Source organism: Haliotis asinina, chromosome 3, assembly GCF_037392515.1.
Source record: "Haliotis asinina isolate JCU_RB_2024 chromosome 3, JCU_Hal_asi_v2, whole genome shotgun sequence".
Classification (NCBI taxonomy): domain Eukaryota; kingdom Metazoa; phylum Mollusca; class Gastropoda; order Lepetellida; family Haliotidae; genus Haliotis; species Haliotis asinina.
The window spans coordinates 8,475,023-8,491,626 of record NC_090282.1 but is presented as its reverse complement, the minus strand read 5'-3'; the positions used below and the strand labels follow the sequence as shown (position 1 = coordinate 8,491,626).

Genomic DNA, 16,604 nt, shown 5'->3' with positions numbered 1-16,604 from the left:
ACCCAGGGACGCACTTGCTTTTTGTAAACATCAGTACTTGATATTTCGCTCTTTTGGATTTTACAGATGTTTGTAGTTGACGCAAATACATGCTACAATACGATATATCAGTTTAAACAAGTCTCTAACACACTTGATATACATGTATTCATTAATGTCAGGTCGTCATTCTCATGCACAAGAACGCAATGCACAAAGACGGCATGAAAACAGCCAGCATTCAGTCCTTCAACATTGCCTGTAAAATATCAGCTTCCAATGTGGTCTAGTGGTTAGGATTCCTGGCTTTCACCCAGGCGGCCCGGGTTCGATTCCCGGCATTGGAACAAATTCTTTTACCATCTGACAAGAAATTGAGTTCAATTTCAAGAAGTATATATTAGTCACGTGCAAAGTCAAAAGTAAAAGGCATGCAGTTTACGTCATAGGAACAAATTCCTGGCTTTGGAACAATTAATTCATCTCACAAGAAAGTGAGTTCACATCAAGAAGTATACATATGTCATGCGTACAGTCAGAAGTAAAATACATGCATCTAAAGTCCTAGATTTATCTTCATGTACATCCCAGTGTCCACATCTTCCAATAAATACATCAGGTAAGCCAATGTGTCATTGCGCAAGACTATCCCACCCCTTACACAACAGTTGTTGAAACACACCACCAGACGTTTCCCTCGGCAAGGGCACATAACTTCCACCACATCAGTCACATCTTAAAGTGAGCCCCTTCTCGTCAGTTCCGTCTCTGTGGCGCAATCGGTTAGCGCGTTCGGCTGTTAACCGAAAGGTTGGTGGTTCAAGCCCACCCAGGGACGCACTTGCTTTTTGTAAACATCAGTACTTGATATTTCGCTCTTTTGGATTTTACAGATGTTTGTAGTTGACGCAAATACATGCTACAATACGATATATCAGTTTAAACAAGTCTCTAACACACTTGATATACATGTATTCATTAATGTCAGGTCGTCATTCTCATGCACAAGAACTCAATGCACAAAGACGGCATGAAAACAGCCAGCATTCAGTCCTTCAACATTGCCTGTAAAATATCAGCTTCCAATGTGGTCTAGTGGTTAGGATTCCTGGCTTTCACCCAGGCGGCCCGGGTTCGATTCCCGGCATTGGAACAAATTCTTTTACCATCTGACAAGAAATTGAGTTCAATTTCCAGAAGTATATATTAGTCACGTGCAAAGTCAAAAGTAAAAGGCATGCAGTTTACGTCATAGGAACAAATTCCTGGCTTTGGAACAATTAATTCATCTCACAAGAAAGTGAGTTCACATCAAGAAGTATACATATGTCATGCGTACAGTCAGAAGTAAAATACATGCATCTAAAGTCCTAGATTTATCTTCATGTACATCCCAGTGTCCACATCTTCCAATAAATACATCAGGTAAGCCAATGTGTCATTGCGCAAGACTATCCCACCCCTTACACAACAGTTGTTGAAACACACCACCAGACGTTTCCCTCGGCAAGGGCACATAACTTCCACCACATCAGTCACATCTTAAAGTGAGCCCCTTCTCGTCAGTTCCGTCTCTGTGGCGCAATCGGTTAGCGCGTTCGGCTGTTAACCGAAAGGTTGGTGGTTCAAGCCCACCCAGGGACGCACTTGCTTTTTGTAAACATCAGTACTTGATATTTCGCTCTTTTGGATTTTACAGATGTTTGTAGTTGACGCAAATACATGCTACAATACGATATATCAGTTTAAACAAGTCTCTAACACACTTGATATATATGTATTCATTAATGTCAGGTCGTCATTCTCTTGCACTAGAACTCTGTGCACAAAGACGGCAGGAATACAGCCAGCATTCAGTCCTTCAACATTGCCTGTAAAATATCAGCTTCCAATGTGGTCTAGTGGTTAGGATTCCTGGCTTTCACCCAGGCGGCCCGGGTTCGATTCCCGGCATTGGAACAAATTCTTTTACCATCTGACAAGAAATTGAGTTCAATTTCAAGAAGTATATATTAGTCACGTGCAAAGTCAAAAGTAAAAGGCATGCATTTTACGTCATAGGAATAAATTCCTGGCTTTGGAACAATTAATTCATCTCACAAGAAAGTGAGTTCACATCAAGAAGTATACATATGTCATGCGTACAGTCAGAAGTAAAATACATGCATCTAAAGTCCTAGATTTATCTTCATGTACATCCCAGTGTCCACATCTTCCAATAAATACATCAGGTAAGCCAATGTGTCATTGTGCAAGACCATCCCACCCTTTACACAACAGTTGTTGAAACACACCACGAGAGCAAGGGCACATAGCTTCCACCACATCAGTCACATCTTAAAGTGAGCCCCATCTCGTCAGTTCCGACTCTGTGGCGCAATCGGTTAGCGCGTTCGGCTGTTAACCGAAAGGTTGGTGGTTCAAGCCCACCCAGGGACGCACTTGCTTTTTGTAAACATCAGTACTTGATATTTCGCTCTTTTGGATTTTACAGATGTTTGTAGTTGACGCAAATACATGCTACAATACGATATATCAGTTTAAACAAGTCTCTAACACACTTGATATACATGTATTCATTAATGTCAGGTCGTCATTCTCATGCACAAGAACTCTGTGCACAAAGACGGCAGGAATACAGCCAGCATTCAGTCCTTCAACATTGCCTGTAAAATATCAGCTTCCAATGTGGTCTAGTGGTTAGGATTCCTGGCTTTCACCCAGGCGGCCCGGGTTCGATTCCCGGCATTGGAACAAATTCTTTTACCATCTGACAAGAAATTGAGTTCAATTTCAAGAAGTATATATTAGTCACGTGCAAAGTCAAAAGTAAAAGGCATGCAGTTTACGTCATAGGAATAAATTCCTGGCTTTGGAACAATTAATTCATCTCACAAGAAAGTGAGTTCACATCAAGAAGTATACATATGTCATGCGTACAGTCAGAAGTAAAATACATGCATCTAAAGTCCTAGATTTATCTTCATGTACATCCCAGTGTCCACATCTTCCAATAAATACATCAGGTAAGCCAATGTGTCATTGCGCAAGACTATCCCACCCCTTACACAACAGTTGTTGAAACACACCACCAGACGTTTCCCTCGGCAAGGGCACATAACTTCCACCACATCAGTCACATCTTAAAGTGAGCCCCATCTCGTCAGTTCCGTCTCTGTGGCGCAATCGGTTAACGCGTTCGGCTGTTAACCGAAAGGTTGGTGGTTCAAGCCCACCCAGGGACGCACTTGCTTTTTGTAAACATCAGTACTTGATATTTCGCTCTTTTGGATTTTACAGATGTTTGTAGTTGACGCAAATACATGCTACAATACGATATATCAGTTTAAACAAGTCTCTAACACACTTGATATACATGTATTCATTAATGTCAGGTCGTCATTCTCATGCACAAGAACTCTGTGCACAAAGACGGCAGGAATACAGCCAGCATTCAGTCCTTCAACATTGCCTGTAAAATATCAGCTTCCAATGTGGTCTAGTGGTTGGGATTCCTTTCACCCAGGCGGCCCGGGTTCGATTCCCGGCATTGGAACAAATTCTTTTACCATCTGACAAGAAATTGAGTTCAATTTCAAGAAGTATATATTAGTCACGTGCAAAGTCAAAAGTAAAAGGCATGCAGTTTACGTCATAGGAACAAATTCCTGGCTTTGGAACAATTAATTCATCTCACAAGAAAGTGAGTTCACATCAAGAAGTATACATATGTCATGCGTACAGTCAGAAGTAAAATACATGCATCTAAAGTCCTAGATTTATCTTCATGTACATCCCAGTGTCCACATCTTCCAATAAATACATCAGGTAAGCCAATGTGTCATTGCGCAAGACTATCCCACCCCTTACACAACAGTTGTTGAAACACACCACCAGACGTTTCCCTCGGCAAGGGCACATAACTTCCACCACATCAGTCACATCTTAAAGTGAGCCCCATCTCGTCAGTTCCGTCTCTGTGGCGCAATCGGTTAGCGCGTTCGGCTGTTAACCGAAAGGTTGGTGGTTCAAGCCCACCCAGGGACGCACTTGCTTTTTGTAAACATCAGTACTTGATATTTCGCTCTTTTGGATTTTACAGATGTTTGTAGTTGACGCAAATACATGCTACAATACGATATATCAGTTTAAACAAGTCTCTAACACACTTGATATACATGTATTCATTAATGTCAGGTCGTCATTCTCATGCACAAGAACTCAATGCACAAAGACGGCAGGAACACAGCCAGCATTCAGTCCTTCAACATTGCCTGTAAAATATCAGCTTCCAATGTGGTCTAGTGGTTAGGATTCCTGGCTTTCACCCAGGCGGCCCGGGTTCGATTCCCGGCATTGGAACAAATTCTTTTACCATCTGACAAGAAATTGAGTTCAATTTCAAGAAGTATATATTAGTCACGTGCAAAGTCAAAAGTAAAAGGCATGCAGTTTACGTCATAGGAATAAATTCCTGGCTTTGGAACAATTAATCCATCTCACAAGAAAGTGAGTTCACATCAAGAAGTATACATATGTCATGCGTACAGTCAGAAGTAAAATACATGCATCTAAAGTCCTAGATTTATCTTCATGTACATCCCAGTGTCCACATCTTCCAATAAATACATCAGGTAAGCCAATGTGTCATTGCGCAAGACTATCCCACCCCTTACACAACAGTTGTTGAAACACACCACCAGACGTTTCCCTCGGCAAGGGCACATAACTTCCACCACATCAGTCACATCTTAAAGTGAGCCCCATCTCGTCAGTTCCGTCTCTGTGGCGCAATCGGTTAGCGCGTTCGGCTGTTAACCGAAAGGTTGGTGGTTCAAGCCCACCCAGGGACGCACTTGCTTTTTGTAAACATCAGTACTTGATATTTCGCTCTTTTGGATTTTACAGATGTTTGTAGTTGACGCAAATACATGCTACAATACGATATATCAGTTTAAACAAGTCTCTAACACACTTGATATACATGTATTCATTAATGTCAGGTCGTCATTCTCATGCACAAGAACTCTGTGCACAAAGACGGCAGGAATACAGCCAGCATTCAGTCCTTCAACATTGCCTGTAAAATATCAGCTTTAAATGTGGTCTAGTGGTTAGGATTCCTGGCTTTCACCCAGGTGGCCCGGGTTCGATTCTCGGCATTGGAACAAATTCTTTTACCATCTGACAAGAAATTGAGTTCAATTTCAAGAAGTATATATTAGTCACGTGCAAAGTCAAAAGTAAAAGGCATGCATATTACGTCATAGGAACAAATTCCTGGCTTTGGAACAATTAATTCATCTCACAAGAAAGTGAGTTCACATCAAGAAGTATACATATGTCATGCGTACAGTCAGAAGTAAAATACATGCATCTAAAGTCCTAGATTTATCTTCATGTACATCCCAGTGTCCACATCTTCCAATAAATACATCAGGTAAGCCAATGTGTCATTGCGCAAGACTATCCCACCCCTTACACAACAGTTGTTGAAACACACCACCAGACGTTTCCCTCGGCAAGGGCACATAACTTCCACCACATCAGTCACATCTTAAAGTGAGCCCCATCTCGTCAGTTCCGTCTCTGTGGCGCAATCGGTTAGCGCGTTCGGCTGTTAACCGAAAGGTTGGTGGTTCAAGCCCACCCAGGGACGCACTTGCTTTTTGTAAACATCAGTACTTGATATTTCGCTCTTTTGGATTTTACAGATGTTTGTAGTTGACGCAAATACATGCTACAATACGATATATCAGTTTAAACAAGTCTCTAACACACTTGATATACATGTATTCATTAATGTCAGGTCGTCATTCTCATGCACAAGAACTCAATGCACAAAGACGGCAGGAACACAGCCAGCATTCAGTCCTTCAACATTGCCTGTAAAATATCAGCTTCCAATGTGGTCTAGTGGTTAGGATTCCTGGCTTTCACCCAGGCGGCCCGGGTTCGATTCCCGGCATTGGAACAAATTCTTTTACCATCTGACAAGAAATTGAGTTCAATTTCAAGAAGTATATATTAGTCACGTGCAAAGTCAAAAGTAAAAGGCATGCAGTTTACGTCATAGGAATAAATTCCTGGCTTTGGAACAATTAATCCATCTCACAAGAAAGTGAGTTCACATCAAGAAGTATACATATGTCATGCGTACAGTCAGAAGTAAAATACATGCATCTAAAGTCCTAGATTTATCTTCATGTACATCCCAGTGTCCACATCTTCCAATAAATACATCAGGTAAGCCAATGTGTCATTGCGCAAGACTATCCCACCCCTTACACAACAGTTGTTGAAACACACCACCAGACGTTTCCCTCGGCAAGGGCACATAACTTCCACCACATCAGTCACATCTTAAAGTGAGCCCCATCTCGTCAGTTCCGTCTCTGTGGCGCAATCGGTTAGCGCGTTCGGCTGTTAACCGAAAGGTTGGTGGTTCAAGCCCACCCAGGGACGCACTTGCTTTTTGTAAACATCAGTACTTGATATTTCGCTCTTTTGGATTTTACAGATGTTTGTAGTTGACGCAAATACATGCTACAATACGATATATCAGTTTAAACAAGTCTCTAACACACTTGATATACATGTATTCATTAATGTCAGGTCGTCATTCTCATGCACAAGAACTCTGTGCACAAAGACGGCAGGAATACAGCCAGCATTCAGTCCTTCAACATTGCCTGTAAAATATCAGCTTTAAATGTGGTCTAGTGGTTAGGATTCCTGGCTTTCACCCAGGTGGCCCGGGTTCGATTCTCGGCATTGGAACAAATTCTTTTACCATCTGACAAGAAATTGAGTTCAATTTCAAGAAGTATATATTAGTCACGTGCAAAGTCAAAAGTAAAAGGCATGCATATTACGTCATAGGAACAAATTCCTGGCTTTGGAACAATTAATTCATCTCACAAGAAAGTGAGTTCACATCAAGAAGTATACATATGTCATGCGTACAGTCAGAAGTAAAATACATGCATCTAAAGTCCTAGATTTATCTTCATGTACATCCCAGTGTCCACATCTTCCAATAAATACATCAGGTAAGCCAATGTGTCATTGTGCAAGACTATCCCACCCCTTACACAACAGTTGTTGAAACACACCACCAGACGTTTCCCTCGGCAAGGGCACATAACTTCCACAACATCAGTCACATCTTAAAGTGAGCCCCATCTCGTCAGTTCCGTCTCTGTGGCGCAATCGGTTAGCGCGTTCGGCTGTTAACCGAAAGGTTGGTGGTTCAAGCCCACCCAGGGACGCACTTGCTTTTTGTAAACATCAGTACTTGATATTTCGCTCTTTTGGATTTTACAGATGTTTGTAGTTGACGCAAATACATGCTACAATACGATATATCAGTTTAAACAAGTCTCTAACACACTTGATATACATGTATTCATTAATGTCAGGTCGTCATTCTCATGCACAAGAACTCTGTGCACAAAGACGGCAGGAATACAGCCAGCATTCAGTCCTTCAACATTGCCTGTAAAATATCAGCTTTAAATGTGGTCTAGTGGTTAGGATTCCTGGCTTTCACCCAGGCGGCCCGGGTTCGATTCTCGGCATTGGAACAAATTCTTTTACCATCTGACAAGAAATTGAGTTCAATTTCAAGAAGTATATATTAGTCACGTGCAAAGTCAAAAGTAAAAGGCATGCATATTACGTCATAGGAACAAATTCCTGGCTTTGGAACAATTAATTCATCTCACAAGAAAGTGAGTTCACATCAAGAAGTATACATATGTCATGCGTACAGTCAGAAGTAAAATACATGCATCTAAAGTCCTAGATTTATCTTCATGTACATCCCAGTGTCCACATCTTCCAATAAATACATCAGGTAAGCCAATGTGTCATTGTGCAAGACTATCCCACCCCTTACACAACAGTTGTTGAAACACACCAGGAGAGCAAGGGCACATAGCTTCCACCACATCAGTCACATCTTAAAGTGAGCCCCATCTCGTCAGTTCCGACTCTGTGGCGCAATCGGTTAGCGCGTTCGGCTGTGAACCGAAAGGTTGGTAGTTCAAGCCCACCCAGGGACGCACTTGCTTTTTGTAAACATCAGTACTTGATATTTCGCTCTTTTGGATTTTACAGATGTTTGTAGTTGACGCAAATACATGCTACAATACGATATATCAGTTTAAACAAGTCTCTAACACACTTGATATACATGTATTCATTAATGTCAGGTCGTCATTCTCATGCACAAGAACTCTGTGCACAAAGACGGCAGGAATACAGCCAGCATTCAGTCCTTCAACATTGCCTGTAAAATATCAGCTTCCAATGTGGTCTAGTGGTTAGGATTCCTGGCTTTCACCCAGGCGGCCCGGGTTCGATTCCCGGCATTGGAACAAATTCTTTTACCATCTGACAAGAAATTGAGTTCAATTTCAAGAAGTATATATTAGTCACGTGCAAAGTCAAAAGTAAAAGGCATGCAGTTTACGTCATAGGAACAAATTCCTGGCTTTGGAACAATTAATTCATCTCACAAGAAAGTGAGTTCACATCAAGAAGTATACATATGTCATGCGTACAGTCAGAAGTAAAATACATGCATCTAAAGTCCTAGATTTATCTTCATGTACATCCCAGTGTCCACATCTTCCAATAAATACATCAGGTAAGCCAATGTGTCATTGCGCAAGACTATCCCACCCCTTACACAACAGTTGTTGAAACACACCACCAGACGTTTCCCTCGGCAAGGGCACATAACTTCCACCACATCAGTCACATCTTAAAGTGAGCCCCATCTCGTCAGTTCCGTCTCTGTGGCGCAATCGGTTAGCGCGTTCGGCTGTTAACCGAAAGGTTGGTGGTTCAAGCCCACCCAGGGACGCACTTGCTTTTTGTAAACATCAGTACTTGATATTTCGCTCTTTTGGATTTTACAGATGTTTGTAGTTGACGCAAATACATGCTACAATACGATATATCAGTTTAAACAAGTCTCTAACACACTTGATATACATGTATTCATTAATGTCAGGTCGTCATTCTCATGCACAAGAACTCAATGCACAAAGACGGCATGAAAACAGCCAGCATTCAGTCCTTCAACATTGCCTGTAAAATATCAGCTTCCAATGTGGTCTAGTGGTTAGGATTCCTGGCTTTCACCCAGGCGGCCCGGGTTCGATTCCCGGCATTGGAACAAATTCTTTTACCATCTGACAAGAAATTGAGTTCAATTTCAAGAAGTATATATTAGTCACGTGCAAAGTCAAAAGTAAAAGGCATGCAGTTTACGTCATAGGAACAAATTCCTGGCTTTGGAACAATTAATTCATCTCACAAGAAAGTGAGTTCACATCAAGAAGTATACATATGTCATGCGTACAGTCAGAAGTAAAATACATGCATCTAAAGTCCTAGATTTATCTTCATGTACATCCCAGTGTCCACATCTTCCAATAAATACATCAGGTAAGCCAATGTGTCATTGCGCAAGACTATCCCACCCCTTACACAACAGTTGTTGAAACACACCACCAGACGTTTCCCTCGGCAAGGGCACATAACTTCCACCACATCAGTCACATCTTAAAGTGAGCCCCATCTCGTCAGTTCCGTCTCTGTGGCGCAATCGGTTAGCGCGTTCGGCTGTTAACCGAAAGGTTGGTGGTTCAAGCCCACCCAGGGACGCACTTGCTTTTTGTAAACATCAGTACTTGATATTTCGCTCTTTTGGATTTTACAGATGTTTGTAGTTGACGCAAATACATGCTACAATACGATATATCAGTTTAAACAAGTCTCTAACACACTTGATATACATGTATTCATTAATGTCAGGTCGTCATTCTCATGCACAAGAACTCAATGCACAAAGACGGCATGAAAACAGCCAGCATTCAGTCCTTCAACATTGCCTGTAAAATATCAGCTTCCAATGTGGTCTAGTGGTTAGGATTCCTGGCTTTCACCCAGGCGGCCCGGGTTCGATTCCCGGCATTGGAACAAATTCTTTTACCATCTGACAAGAAATTGAGTTCAATTTCAAGAAGTATATATTAGTCACGTGCAAAGTCAAAAGTAAAAGGCATGCAGTTTACGTCATAGGAACAAATTCCTGGCTTTGGAACAATTAATTCATCTCACAAGAAAGTGAGTTCACATCAAGAAGTATACATATGTCATGCGTACAGTCAGAAGTAAAATACATGCATCTAAAGTCCTAGATTTATCTTCATGTACATCCCAGTGTCCACATCTTCCAATAAATACATCAGGTAAGCCAATGTGTCATTGCGCAAGACTATCCCACCCCTTACACAACAGTTGTTGAAACACACCACCAGACGTTTCCCTCGGCAAGGGCACATAACTTCCACCACATCAGTCACATCTTAAAGTGAGCCCCATCTCGTCAGTTCCGTCTCTGTGGCGCAATCGGTTAGCGCGTTCGGCTGTTAACCGAAAGGTTGGTGGTTCAAGCCCACCCAGGGACGCACTTGCTTTTTGTAAACATCAGTACTTGATATTTCGCTCTTTTGGATTTTACAGATGTTTGTAGTTGACGCAAATACATGCTACAATACGATATATCAGTTTAAACAAGTCTCTAACACACTTGATATACATGTATTCATTAATGTCAGGTCGTCATTCTCATGCACAAGAACTCAATGCACAAAGACGGCATGAAAACAGCCAGCATTCAGTCCTTCAACATTGCCTGTAAAATATCAGCTTCCAATGTGGTCTAGTGGTTAGGATTCCTGGCTTTCACCCAGGCGGCCCGGGTTCGATTCCCGGCATTGGAACAAATTCTTTTACCATCTGACAAGAAATTGAGTTCAATTTCAAGAAGTATATATTAGTCACGTGCAAAGTCAAAAGTAAAAGGCATGCAGTTTACGTCATAGGAACAAATTCCTGGCTTTGGAACAATTAATTCATCTCACAAGAAAGTGAGTTCACATCAAGAAGTATACATATGTCATGCGTACAGTCAGAAGTAAAATACATGCATCTAAAGTCCTAGATTTATCTTCATGTACATCCCAGTGTCCACATCTTCCAATAAATACATCAGGTAAGCCAATGTGTCATTGTGCAAGACTATCCCACCCCTTACACAACAGTTGTTGAAACACACCACCAGACGTTTCCCTCGGCAAGGGCACATAACTTCCACCACATCAGTCACATCTTAAAGTGAGCCCCATCTCGTCAGTTCCGTCTCTGTGGCGCAATCGGTTAGCGCGTTCGGCTGTTAACCGAAAGGTTGGTGGTTCAAGCCCACCCAGGGACGCACTTGCTTTTTGTAAACATCAGTACTTGATATTTCGCTCTTTTGGATTTTACAGATGTTTGTAGTTGACGCAAATACATGCTACAATACGATATATCAGTTTAAACAAGTCTCTAACACACTTGATATACATGTATTCATTAATGTCAGGTCGTCATTCTCATGCACAAGAACTCTGTGCACAAAGACGGCAGGAATACAGCCTGCATTCAGTCCTTCAACATTGCCTGTAAAATATCAGCTTTAAATGTGGTCTAGTGGTTAGGATTCCTGGCTTTCACCCAGGCGGCCCGGGTTCGATTCTCGGCATTGGAACAAATTCTTTTACCATCTGACAAGAAATTGAGTTCAATTTCAAGAAGTATATATTAGTCACGTGCAAAGTCAAAAGTAAAAGGCATGCATATTACGTCATAGGAACAAATTCCTGGCTTTGGAACAATTAATTCATCTCACAAGAAAGTGAGTTCACATCAAGAAGTATACATATGTCATGCGTACAGTCAGAAGTAAAATACATGCATCTAAAGTCCTAGATTTATCTTCATGTACATCCCAGTGTCCACATCTTCCAATAAATACATCAGGTAAGTCAATGTGTCATTGTGCAAGACTATCCCACCCCTTACACAACAGTTGTTGAAACACACCAGGAGAGCAAGGGCACATAGCTTCCACCACATCAGTCACATCTTAAAGTGAGCCCCATCTCGTCAGTTCCGACTCTGTGGCGCAATCGGTTAGCGCGTTCGGCTGTGAACCGAAAGGTTGGTAGTTCAAGCCCACCCAGGGACGCACTTGCTTTTTGTAAACATCAGTACTTGATATTTCGCTCTTTTGGATTTTACAGATGTTTGTAGTTGACGCAAATACATGCTACAATACGATATATCAGTTTAAACAAGTCTCTAACACACTTGATATACATGTATTCATTAATGTCAGGTCGTCATTCTCATGCACAAGAACTCTGTGCACAAAGACGGCAGGAATACAGCCAGCATTCAGTCCTTCAACATTGCCTGTAAAATATCAGCTTCCAATGTGGTCTAGTGGTTAGGATTCCTGGCTTTCACCCAGGCGGCCCGGGTTCGATTCCCGGCATTGGAACAAATTCTTTTACCATCTGACAAGAAATTGAGTTCAATTTCAAGAAGTATATATTAGTCACGTGCAAAGTCAAAAGTAAAAGGCATGCAGTTTACGTCATTGGAATAAATTCCTGGCTTTGGAACAATTAATTCATCTCACAAGAAAGTGAGTTCACATCAAGAAGTATACATATGTCATGCGTACAGTCAGAAGTAAAATACATGCATCTAAAGTCCTAGATTTATCTTCATGTACATCCCAGTGTCCACATCTTCCAATAAATACATCAGGTAAGCCAATGTGTCATTGCGCAAGACTATCCCACCCCTTACACAACAGTTGTTGAAACACACCACCAGACGTTTCCCTCGGCAAGGGCACATAACTTCCACCACATCAGTCACATCTTAAAGTGAGCCCCATCTCGTCAGTTCCGTCTCTGTGGCGCAATCGGTTAGCGCGTTCGGCTGTTAACCGAAAGGTTGGTGGTTCAAGCCCACCCAGGGACGCACTTGCTTTTTGTAAACATCAGTACTTGATATTTCGCTCTTTTGGATTTTACAGATGTTTGTAGTTGATGCAAATACATGCTACAATACGATATATCAGTTTAAACAAGTCTCTAACACACTTGATATACATGTATTCATTAATGTCAGGTCGTCATTCTCATGCACAAGAACTCAATGCACAAAGACGGCATGAAAACAGCCAGCATTCAGTCCTTCAACATTGCCTGTAAAATATCAGCTTCCAATGTGGTCTAGTGGTTAGGATTCCTGGCTTTCACCCAGGCGGCCCGGGTTCGATTCCCGGCATTGGAACAAATTCTTTTACCATCTGACAAGAAATTGAGTTCAATTTCAAGAAGTATATATTAGTCACGTGCAAAGTCAAAAGTAAAAGGCATGCAGTTTACGTCATAGGAACAAATTCCTGGCTTTGGAACAATTAATTCATCTCACAAGAAAGTGAGTTCACATCAAGAAGTATACATATGTCATGCGTACAGTCAGAAGTAAAATACATGCATCTAAAGTCCTAGATTTATCTTCATGTACATCCCAGTGTCCACATCTTCCAATAAATACATCAGGTAAGCCAATGTGTCATTGCGCAAGACTATCCCACCCCTTACACAACAGTTGTTGAAACACACCACCAGACGTTTCCCTCGGCAAGGGCACATAACTTCCACCACATCAGTCACATCTTAAAGTGAGCCCCATCTCGTCAGTTCCGTCTCTGTGGCGCAATCGGTTAGCGCGTTCGGCTGTTAACCGAAAGGTTGGTGGTTCAAGCCCACCCAAGAAAGCACTTGCTTTTTGTAAACATCAGTACTTGGTATTTCGCTCTTTTGGATTTTACAGATGTTTGTAGTTGACGCAAATACATGCTACAATACGATATATCAGTTTAAACAAGTCTCTAACACACTTGATATACATGTATTCATTGATGTCAGGTCGTCATTCTCATGCACAAGAACTCAATGCACAAAGACGGCATGAAAACAGCCAGCATTCAGTCCTTCAACATTGCCTGTAAAATATCAGCTTCCAATGTGGTCTAGTGGTTAGGATTCCTGGCTTTCACCCAGGCGGCCCGGGTTCGATTCCCGGCATTGGAACAAATTCTTTTACCATCTGACAAGAAATTGAGTTCAATTTCAAGAAGTATATATTAGTCACGTGCAAAGTCAAAAGTAAAAGGCATGCAGTTTACGTCATAGGAACAAATTCCTGGCTTTGGAACAATTAATTCATCTCACAAGAAAGTGAGTTCACATCAAGAAGTATACATATGTCATGCGTACAGTCAGAAGTAAAATACATGCATCTAAAGTCCTAGATTTATCTTCATGTACATCCCAGTGTCCACATCTTCCAATAAATACATCAGGTAAGCCAATGTGTCATTGCGCAAGACTATCCCACCCCTTACACAACAGTTGTTGAAACACACCACCAGACGTTTCCCTCGGCAAGGGCACATAACTTAAACCACATCAGTCACATCTTAAAGTGAGCCCCATCTCGTCAGTTCCGTCTCTGTGGCGCAATCGGTTAGCGCGTTCGGCTGTTAACCGAAAGGTTGGTGGTTCAAGCCCACCCAAGAAAGCACTTGCTTTTTGTAAACATCAGTACTTGGTATTTCGCTCTTTTGGATTTTACAGATGTTTGTAGTTGACGCAAATACATGCTACAATACGATATATCAGTTTAAACAAGTCTCTAACACACTTGATATACATGTATTCATTGATGTCAGGTCGTCATTCTCATGCACAAGAACTCTGTGCACAAAGACGGCAGGAATACAGCCAGCATTCAGTCCTTCAACATTGCCTGTAAAATATCAGCTTCCAATGTGGTCTAGTGGTTAGGATTCCTGGCTTTCACCCAGGCGGCCCGGGTTCGATTCCCGGCATTGGAACAAATTCTTTTACCATCTGACAAGAAATTGAGTTCAATTTCAAGAAGTATATATTAGTCACGTGCAAAGTCAAAAGTAAAAGGCATGCATATTACGTCATAGGAATAAATTCCTGGCTTGGGAACAATTAATTCATCTCACAAGAAAGTGAGTTCACATCAAGAAGTATACATTTGTCATGCGTACAGTCAGAAGTAAAATGCATGCATCTAAAGTCCTAGATTTATCTTCATGTACATCCCAGTGTCCACATCTTCCAATAAATACATCAGGTAAGCCAATGTGTCATTGCGCAAGACTATCCCACCCCTTACACAACAGTTGTTGAAACACACCACCAGACGTTTCCCTCGGCAAGGGCACATAACTTCCACCACATCAGTCACATCTTAAAGTGAGCCCCATCTCGTCAGTTCCGTCTCTGTGGCGCAATCGGTTAGCGCGTTCGGCTGTTAACCGAAAGGTTGGTGGTTCAAGCCCACCCAGGGACGCACTTGCTTTTTGTAAACATCAGTACTTGATATTTCGCTCTTTTGGATTTTACAGATGTTTGTAGTTGACGCAAATACATGCTACAATACGATATATCAGTTTAAACAAGTCTCTAACACACTTGATATACATGTATTCATTGATGTCAGGTCGTCATTCTCATGCACAAGAACTCTGTGCACAAAGACGGCAGGAATACAGCCAGCATTCAGTCCTTCAACATTGCCTGTAAAATATCAGCTTCCAATGTGGTCTAGTGGTTAGGATTCCTTTCACCCAGGCGGCCCGGGTTCGATTCCCGGCATTGGAACAAATTCTTTTACCATCTGACAAGAAATTGAGTTCAATTTCAAGAAGTATATATTAGTCACGTGCAAAGTCAAAAGTAAAAGGCATGCATATTACGTCATAGGAATAAATTCCTGGCTTGGGAACAATTAATTCATCTCACAAGAAAGTGAGTTCACATCAAGAAGTATACATATGTCATGCGTACAGTCAGAAGTAAAATACATGCATCTAAAGTCCTAGATTTATCTTCATGTACATCCCAGTGTCCACATCTTCCAATAAATACATCAGGTAAGCCAATGTGTCATTGCACAAGACTATCCCACCCCTTACACAACAGTTGTTGAAACACACCACCAGACGTTTCCCTCGGCAAGGGCACATAACTTCCACCACATCAGTCACATCTTAAAGTGAGCCCCATCTCGTCAGTTCCGTCTCTGTGGCGCAATCGGTTAGCGCGTTCGGCTGTTAACCGAAAGGCTGGTGGTTCAAGCCCACCCAGGGACGCACTTGCTTTTTGTAAACATCAGTACTTGGTATTTCGCTCTTTTGGATTTTACAGATGTTTGTAGTTGACGCAAATACATGCTACAATACGATATATCAGTTTAAACAAGTCTCTAACACACTTGATATACATGTATTCATTGATGTCAGGTCGTCATTCTCATGCACAAGAACTCTGTGCACAAAGACGGCAGGAATACAGCCAGCATTCAGTCCTTCAACATTGCCTGTAAAATATCAGCTTCCAATGTGGTCTAGTGGTTAGGATTCCTTTCACCCAGGCGGCCCGGGTTCGATTCCCGGCATTGGAACAAATTCTTTTACCATCTGACAAGAAATTGAGTTCAATTTCAAGAAGTATATATTAGTCACGTGCAAAGTCAAAAGTAAAAGGCATGCATATTACGTCATAGGAATAAATTCCTGGCTTGGGAACAATTAATTCATCTCACAAGAAAGTGAGTTCACATCAAGAAGTATACATATGTCATGCGTACAGTCAGAAGTAAAATAC

General features: G+C 41.6%; 30 non-coding genes across 30 annotated transcripts; all 30 read left to right on the top strand.

Moving 5' to 3' along the window:
* Nucleotides 1-254: 254 nt before the first annotated feature.
* Nucleotides 255-326, top strand: Trnae-uuc (transfer RNA glutamic acid (anticodon UUC)). Its single transcript has one exon. It is a non-coding gene; the product is annotated as a tRNA-Glu (tRNA).
* Nucleotides 327-743: 417 nt separating this feature from the next.
* Nucleotides 744-817, top strand: Trnan-guu (transfer RNA asparagine (anticodon GUU)). Its single transcript has one exon. It is a non-coding gene; the product is annotated as a tRNA-Asn (tRNA).
* A 243-nt stretch (nt 818-1,060) lies between these two features.
* Trnae-uuc (transfer RNA glutamic acid (anticodon UUC)) lies at nt 1,061-1,132 on the top strand. Its single transcript has one exon. It is a non-coding gene; the product is annotated as a tRNA-Glu (tRNA).
* A 417-nt stretch (nt 1,133-1,549) lies between these two features.
* On the top strand, nt 1,550-1,623 carry Trnan-guu (transfer RNA asparagine (anticodon GUU)). The gene has a single exon. It is a non-coding gene; the product is annotated as a tRNA-Asn (tRNA).
* Nucleotides 1,624-1,866: 243 nt separating this feature from the next.
* On the top strand, nt 1,867-1,938 carry Trnae-uuc (transfer RNA glutamic acid (anticodon UUC)). Its single transcript has one exon. It is a non-coding gene; the product is annotated as a tRNA-Glu (tRNA).
* A 723-nt stretch (nt 1,939-2,661) lies between these two features.
* Nucleotides 2,662-2,733, top strand: Trnae-uuc (transfer RNA glutamic acid (anticodon UUC)). Its single transcript has one exon. It is a non-coding gene; the product is annotated as a tRNA-Glu (tRNA).
* Nucleotides 2,734-3,952: 1,219 nt separating this feature from the next.
* Trnan-guu (transfer RNA asparagine (anticodon GUU)) lies at nt 3,953-4,026 on the top strand. The gene has a single exon. It is a non-coding gene; the product is annotated as a tRNA-Asn (tRNA).
* A 243-nt stretch (nt 4,027-4,269) lies between these two features.
* On the top strand, nt 4,270-4,341 carry Trnae-uuc (transfer RNA glutamic acid (anticodon UUC)). Its single transcript has one exon. It is a non-coding gene; the product is annotated as a tRNA-Glu (tRNA).
* Nucleotides 4,342-4,758: 417 nt separating this feature from the next.
* Trnan-guu (transfer RNA asparagine (anticodon GUU)) lies at nt 4,759-4,832 on the top strand. The gene has a single exon. It is a non-coding gene; the product is annotated as a tRNA-Asn (tRNA).
* Nucleotides 4,833-5,564: 732 nt separating this feature from the next.
* On the top strand, nt 5,565-5,638 carry Trnan-guu (transfer RNA asparagine (anticodon GUU)). Its single transcript has one exon. It is a non-coding gene; the product is annotated as a tRNA-Asn (tRNA).
* A 243-nt stretch (nt 5,639-5,881) lies between these two features.
* On the top strand, nt 5,882-5,953 carry Trnae-uuc (transfer RNA glutamic acid (anticodon UUC)). Its single transcript has one exon. It is a non-coding gene; the product is annotated as a tRNA-Glu (tRNA).
* Nucleotides 5,954-6,370: 417 nt separating this feature from the next.
* Nucleotides 6,371-6,444, top strand: Trnan-guu (transfer RNA asparagine (anticodon GUU)). The gene has a single exon. It is a non-coding gene; the product is annotated as a tRNA-Asn (tRNA).
* Nucleotides 6,445-7,176: 732 nt separating this feature from the next.
* Trnan-guu (transfer RNA asparagine (anticodon GUU)) lies at nt 7,177-7,250 on the top strand. The gene has a single exon. It is a non-coding gene; the product is annotated as a tRNA-Asn (tRNA).
* Nucleotides 7,251-7,971: 721 nt separating this feature from the next.
* On the top strand, nt 7,972-8,045 carry Trnah-gug (transfer RNA histidin (anticodon GUG)). Its single transcript has one exon. It is a non-coding gene; the product is annotated as a tRNA-His (tRNA).
* Nucleotides 8,046-8,288: 243 nt separating this feature from the next.
* Nucleotides 8,289-8,360, top strand: Trnae-uuc (transfer RNA glutamic acid (anticodon UUC)). The gene has a single exon. It is a non-coding gene; the product is annotated as a tRNA-Glu (tRNA).
* A 417-nt stretch (nt 8,361-8,777) lies between these two features.
* On the top strand, nt 8,778-8,851 carry Trnan-guu (transfer RNA asparagine (anticodon GUU)). Its single transcript has one exon. It is a non-coding gene; the product is annotated as a tRNA-Asn (tRNA).
* Nucleotides 8,852-9,094: 243 nt separating this feature from the next.
* Trnae-uuc (transfer RNA glutamic acid (anticodon UUC)) lies at nt 9,095-9,166 on the top strand. Its single transcript has one exon. It is a non-coding gene; the product is annotated as a tRNA-Glu (tRNA).
* A 417-nt stretch (nt 9,167-9,583) lies between these two features.
* Trnan-guu (transfer RNA asparagine (anticodon GUU)) lies at nt 9,584-9,657 on the top strand. Its single transcript has one exon. It is a non-coding gene; the product is annotated as a tRNA-Asn (tRNA).
* A 243-nt stretch (nt 9,658-9,900) lies between these two features.
* On the top strand, nt 9,901-9,972 carry Trnae-uuc (transfer RNA glutamic acid (anticodon UUC)). Its single transcript has one exon. It is a non-coding gene; the product is annotated as a tRNA-Glu (tRNA).
* A 417-nt stretch (nt 9,973-10,389) lies between these two features.
* On the top strand, nt 10,390-10,463 carry Trnan-guu (transfer RNA asparagine (anticodon GUU)). The gene has a single exon. It is a non-coding gene; the product is annotated as a tRNA-Asn (tRNA).
* Nucleotides 10,464-10,706: 243 nt separating this feature from the next.
* On the top strand, nt 10,707-10,778 carry Trnae-uuc (transfer RNA glutamic acid (anticodon UUC)). The gene has a single exon. It is a non-coding gene; the product is annotated as a tRNA-Glu (tRNA).
* Nucleotides 10,779-11,195: 417 nt separating this feature from the next.
* Nucleotides 11,196-11,269, top strand: Trnan-guu (transfer RNA asparagine (anticodon GUU)). The gene has a single exon. It is a non-coding gene; the product is annotated as a tRNA-Asn (tRNA).
* Nucleotides 11,270-11,990: 721 nt separating this feature from the next.
* Nucleotides 11,991-12,064, top strand: Trnah-gug (transfer RNA histidin (anticodon GUG)). Its single transcript has one exon. It is a non-coding gene; the product is annotated as a tRNA-His (tRNA).
* Nucleotides 12,065-12,307: 243 nt separating this feature from the next.
* Nucleotides 12,308-12,379, top strand: Trnae-uuc (transfer RNA glutamic acid (anticodon UUC)). Its single transcript has one exon. It is a non-coding gene; the product is annotated as a tRNA-Glu (tRNA).
* Nucleotides 12,380-12,796: 417 nt separating this feature from the next.
* On the top strand, nt 12,797-12,870 carry Trnan-guu (transfer RNA asparagine (anticodon GUU)). The gene has a single exon. It is a non-coding gene; the product is annotated as a tRNA-Asn (tRNA).
* Nucleotides 12,871-13,113: 243 nt separating this feature from the next.
* Trnae-uuc (transfer RNA glutamic acid (anticodon UUC)) lies at nt 13,114-13,185 on the top strand. Its single transcript has one exon. It is a non-coding gene; the product is annotated as a tRNA-Glu (tRNA).
* Nucleotides 13,186-13,919: 734 nt separating this feature from the next.
* Trnae-uuc (transfer RNA glutamic acid (anticodon UUC)) lies at nt 13,920-13,991 on the top strand. The gene has a single exon. It is a non-coding gene; the product is annotated as a tRNA-Glu (tRNA).
* Nucleotides 13,992-14,725: 734 nt separating this feature from the next.
* Nucleotides 14,726-14,797, top strand: Trnae-uuc (transfer RNA glutamic acid (anticodon UUC)). Its single transcript has one exon. It is a non-coding gene; the product is annotated as a tRNA-Glu (tRNA).
* A 417-nt stretch (nt 14,798-15,214) lies between these two features.
* Trnan-guu (transfer RNA asparagine (anticodon GUU)) lies at nt 15,215-15,288 on the top strand. The gene has a single exon. It is a non-coding gene; the product is annotated as a tRNA-Asn (tRNA).
* A 728-nt stretch (nt 15,289-16,016) lies between these two features.
* Nucleotides 16,017-16,090, top strand: Trnan-guu (transfer RNA asparagine (anticodon GUU)). Its single transcript has one exon. It is a non-coding gene; the product is annotated as a tRNA-Asn (tRNA).
* The last annotated feature ends 514 nt before the right edge of the window (nt 16,091-16,604 follow it).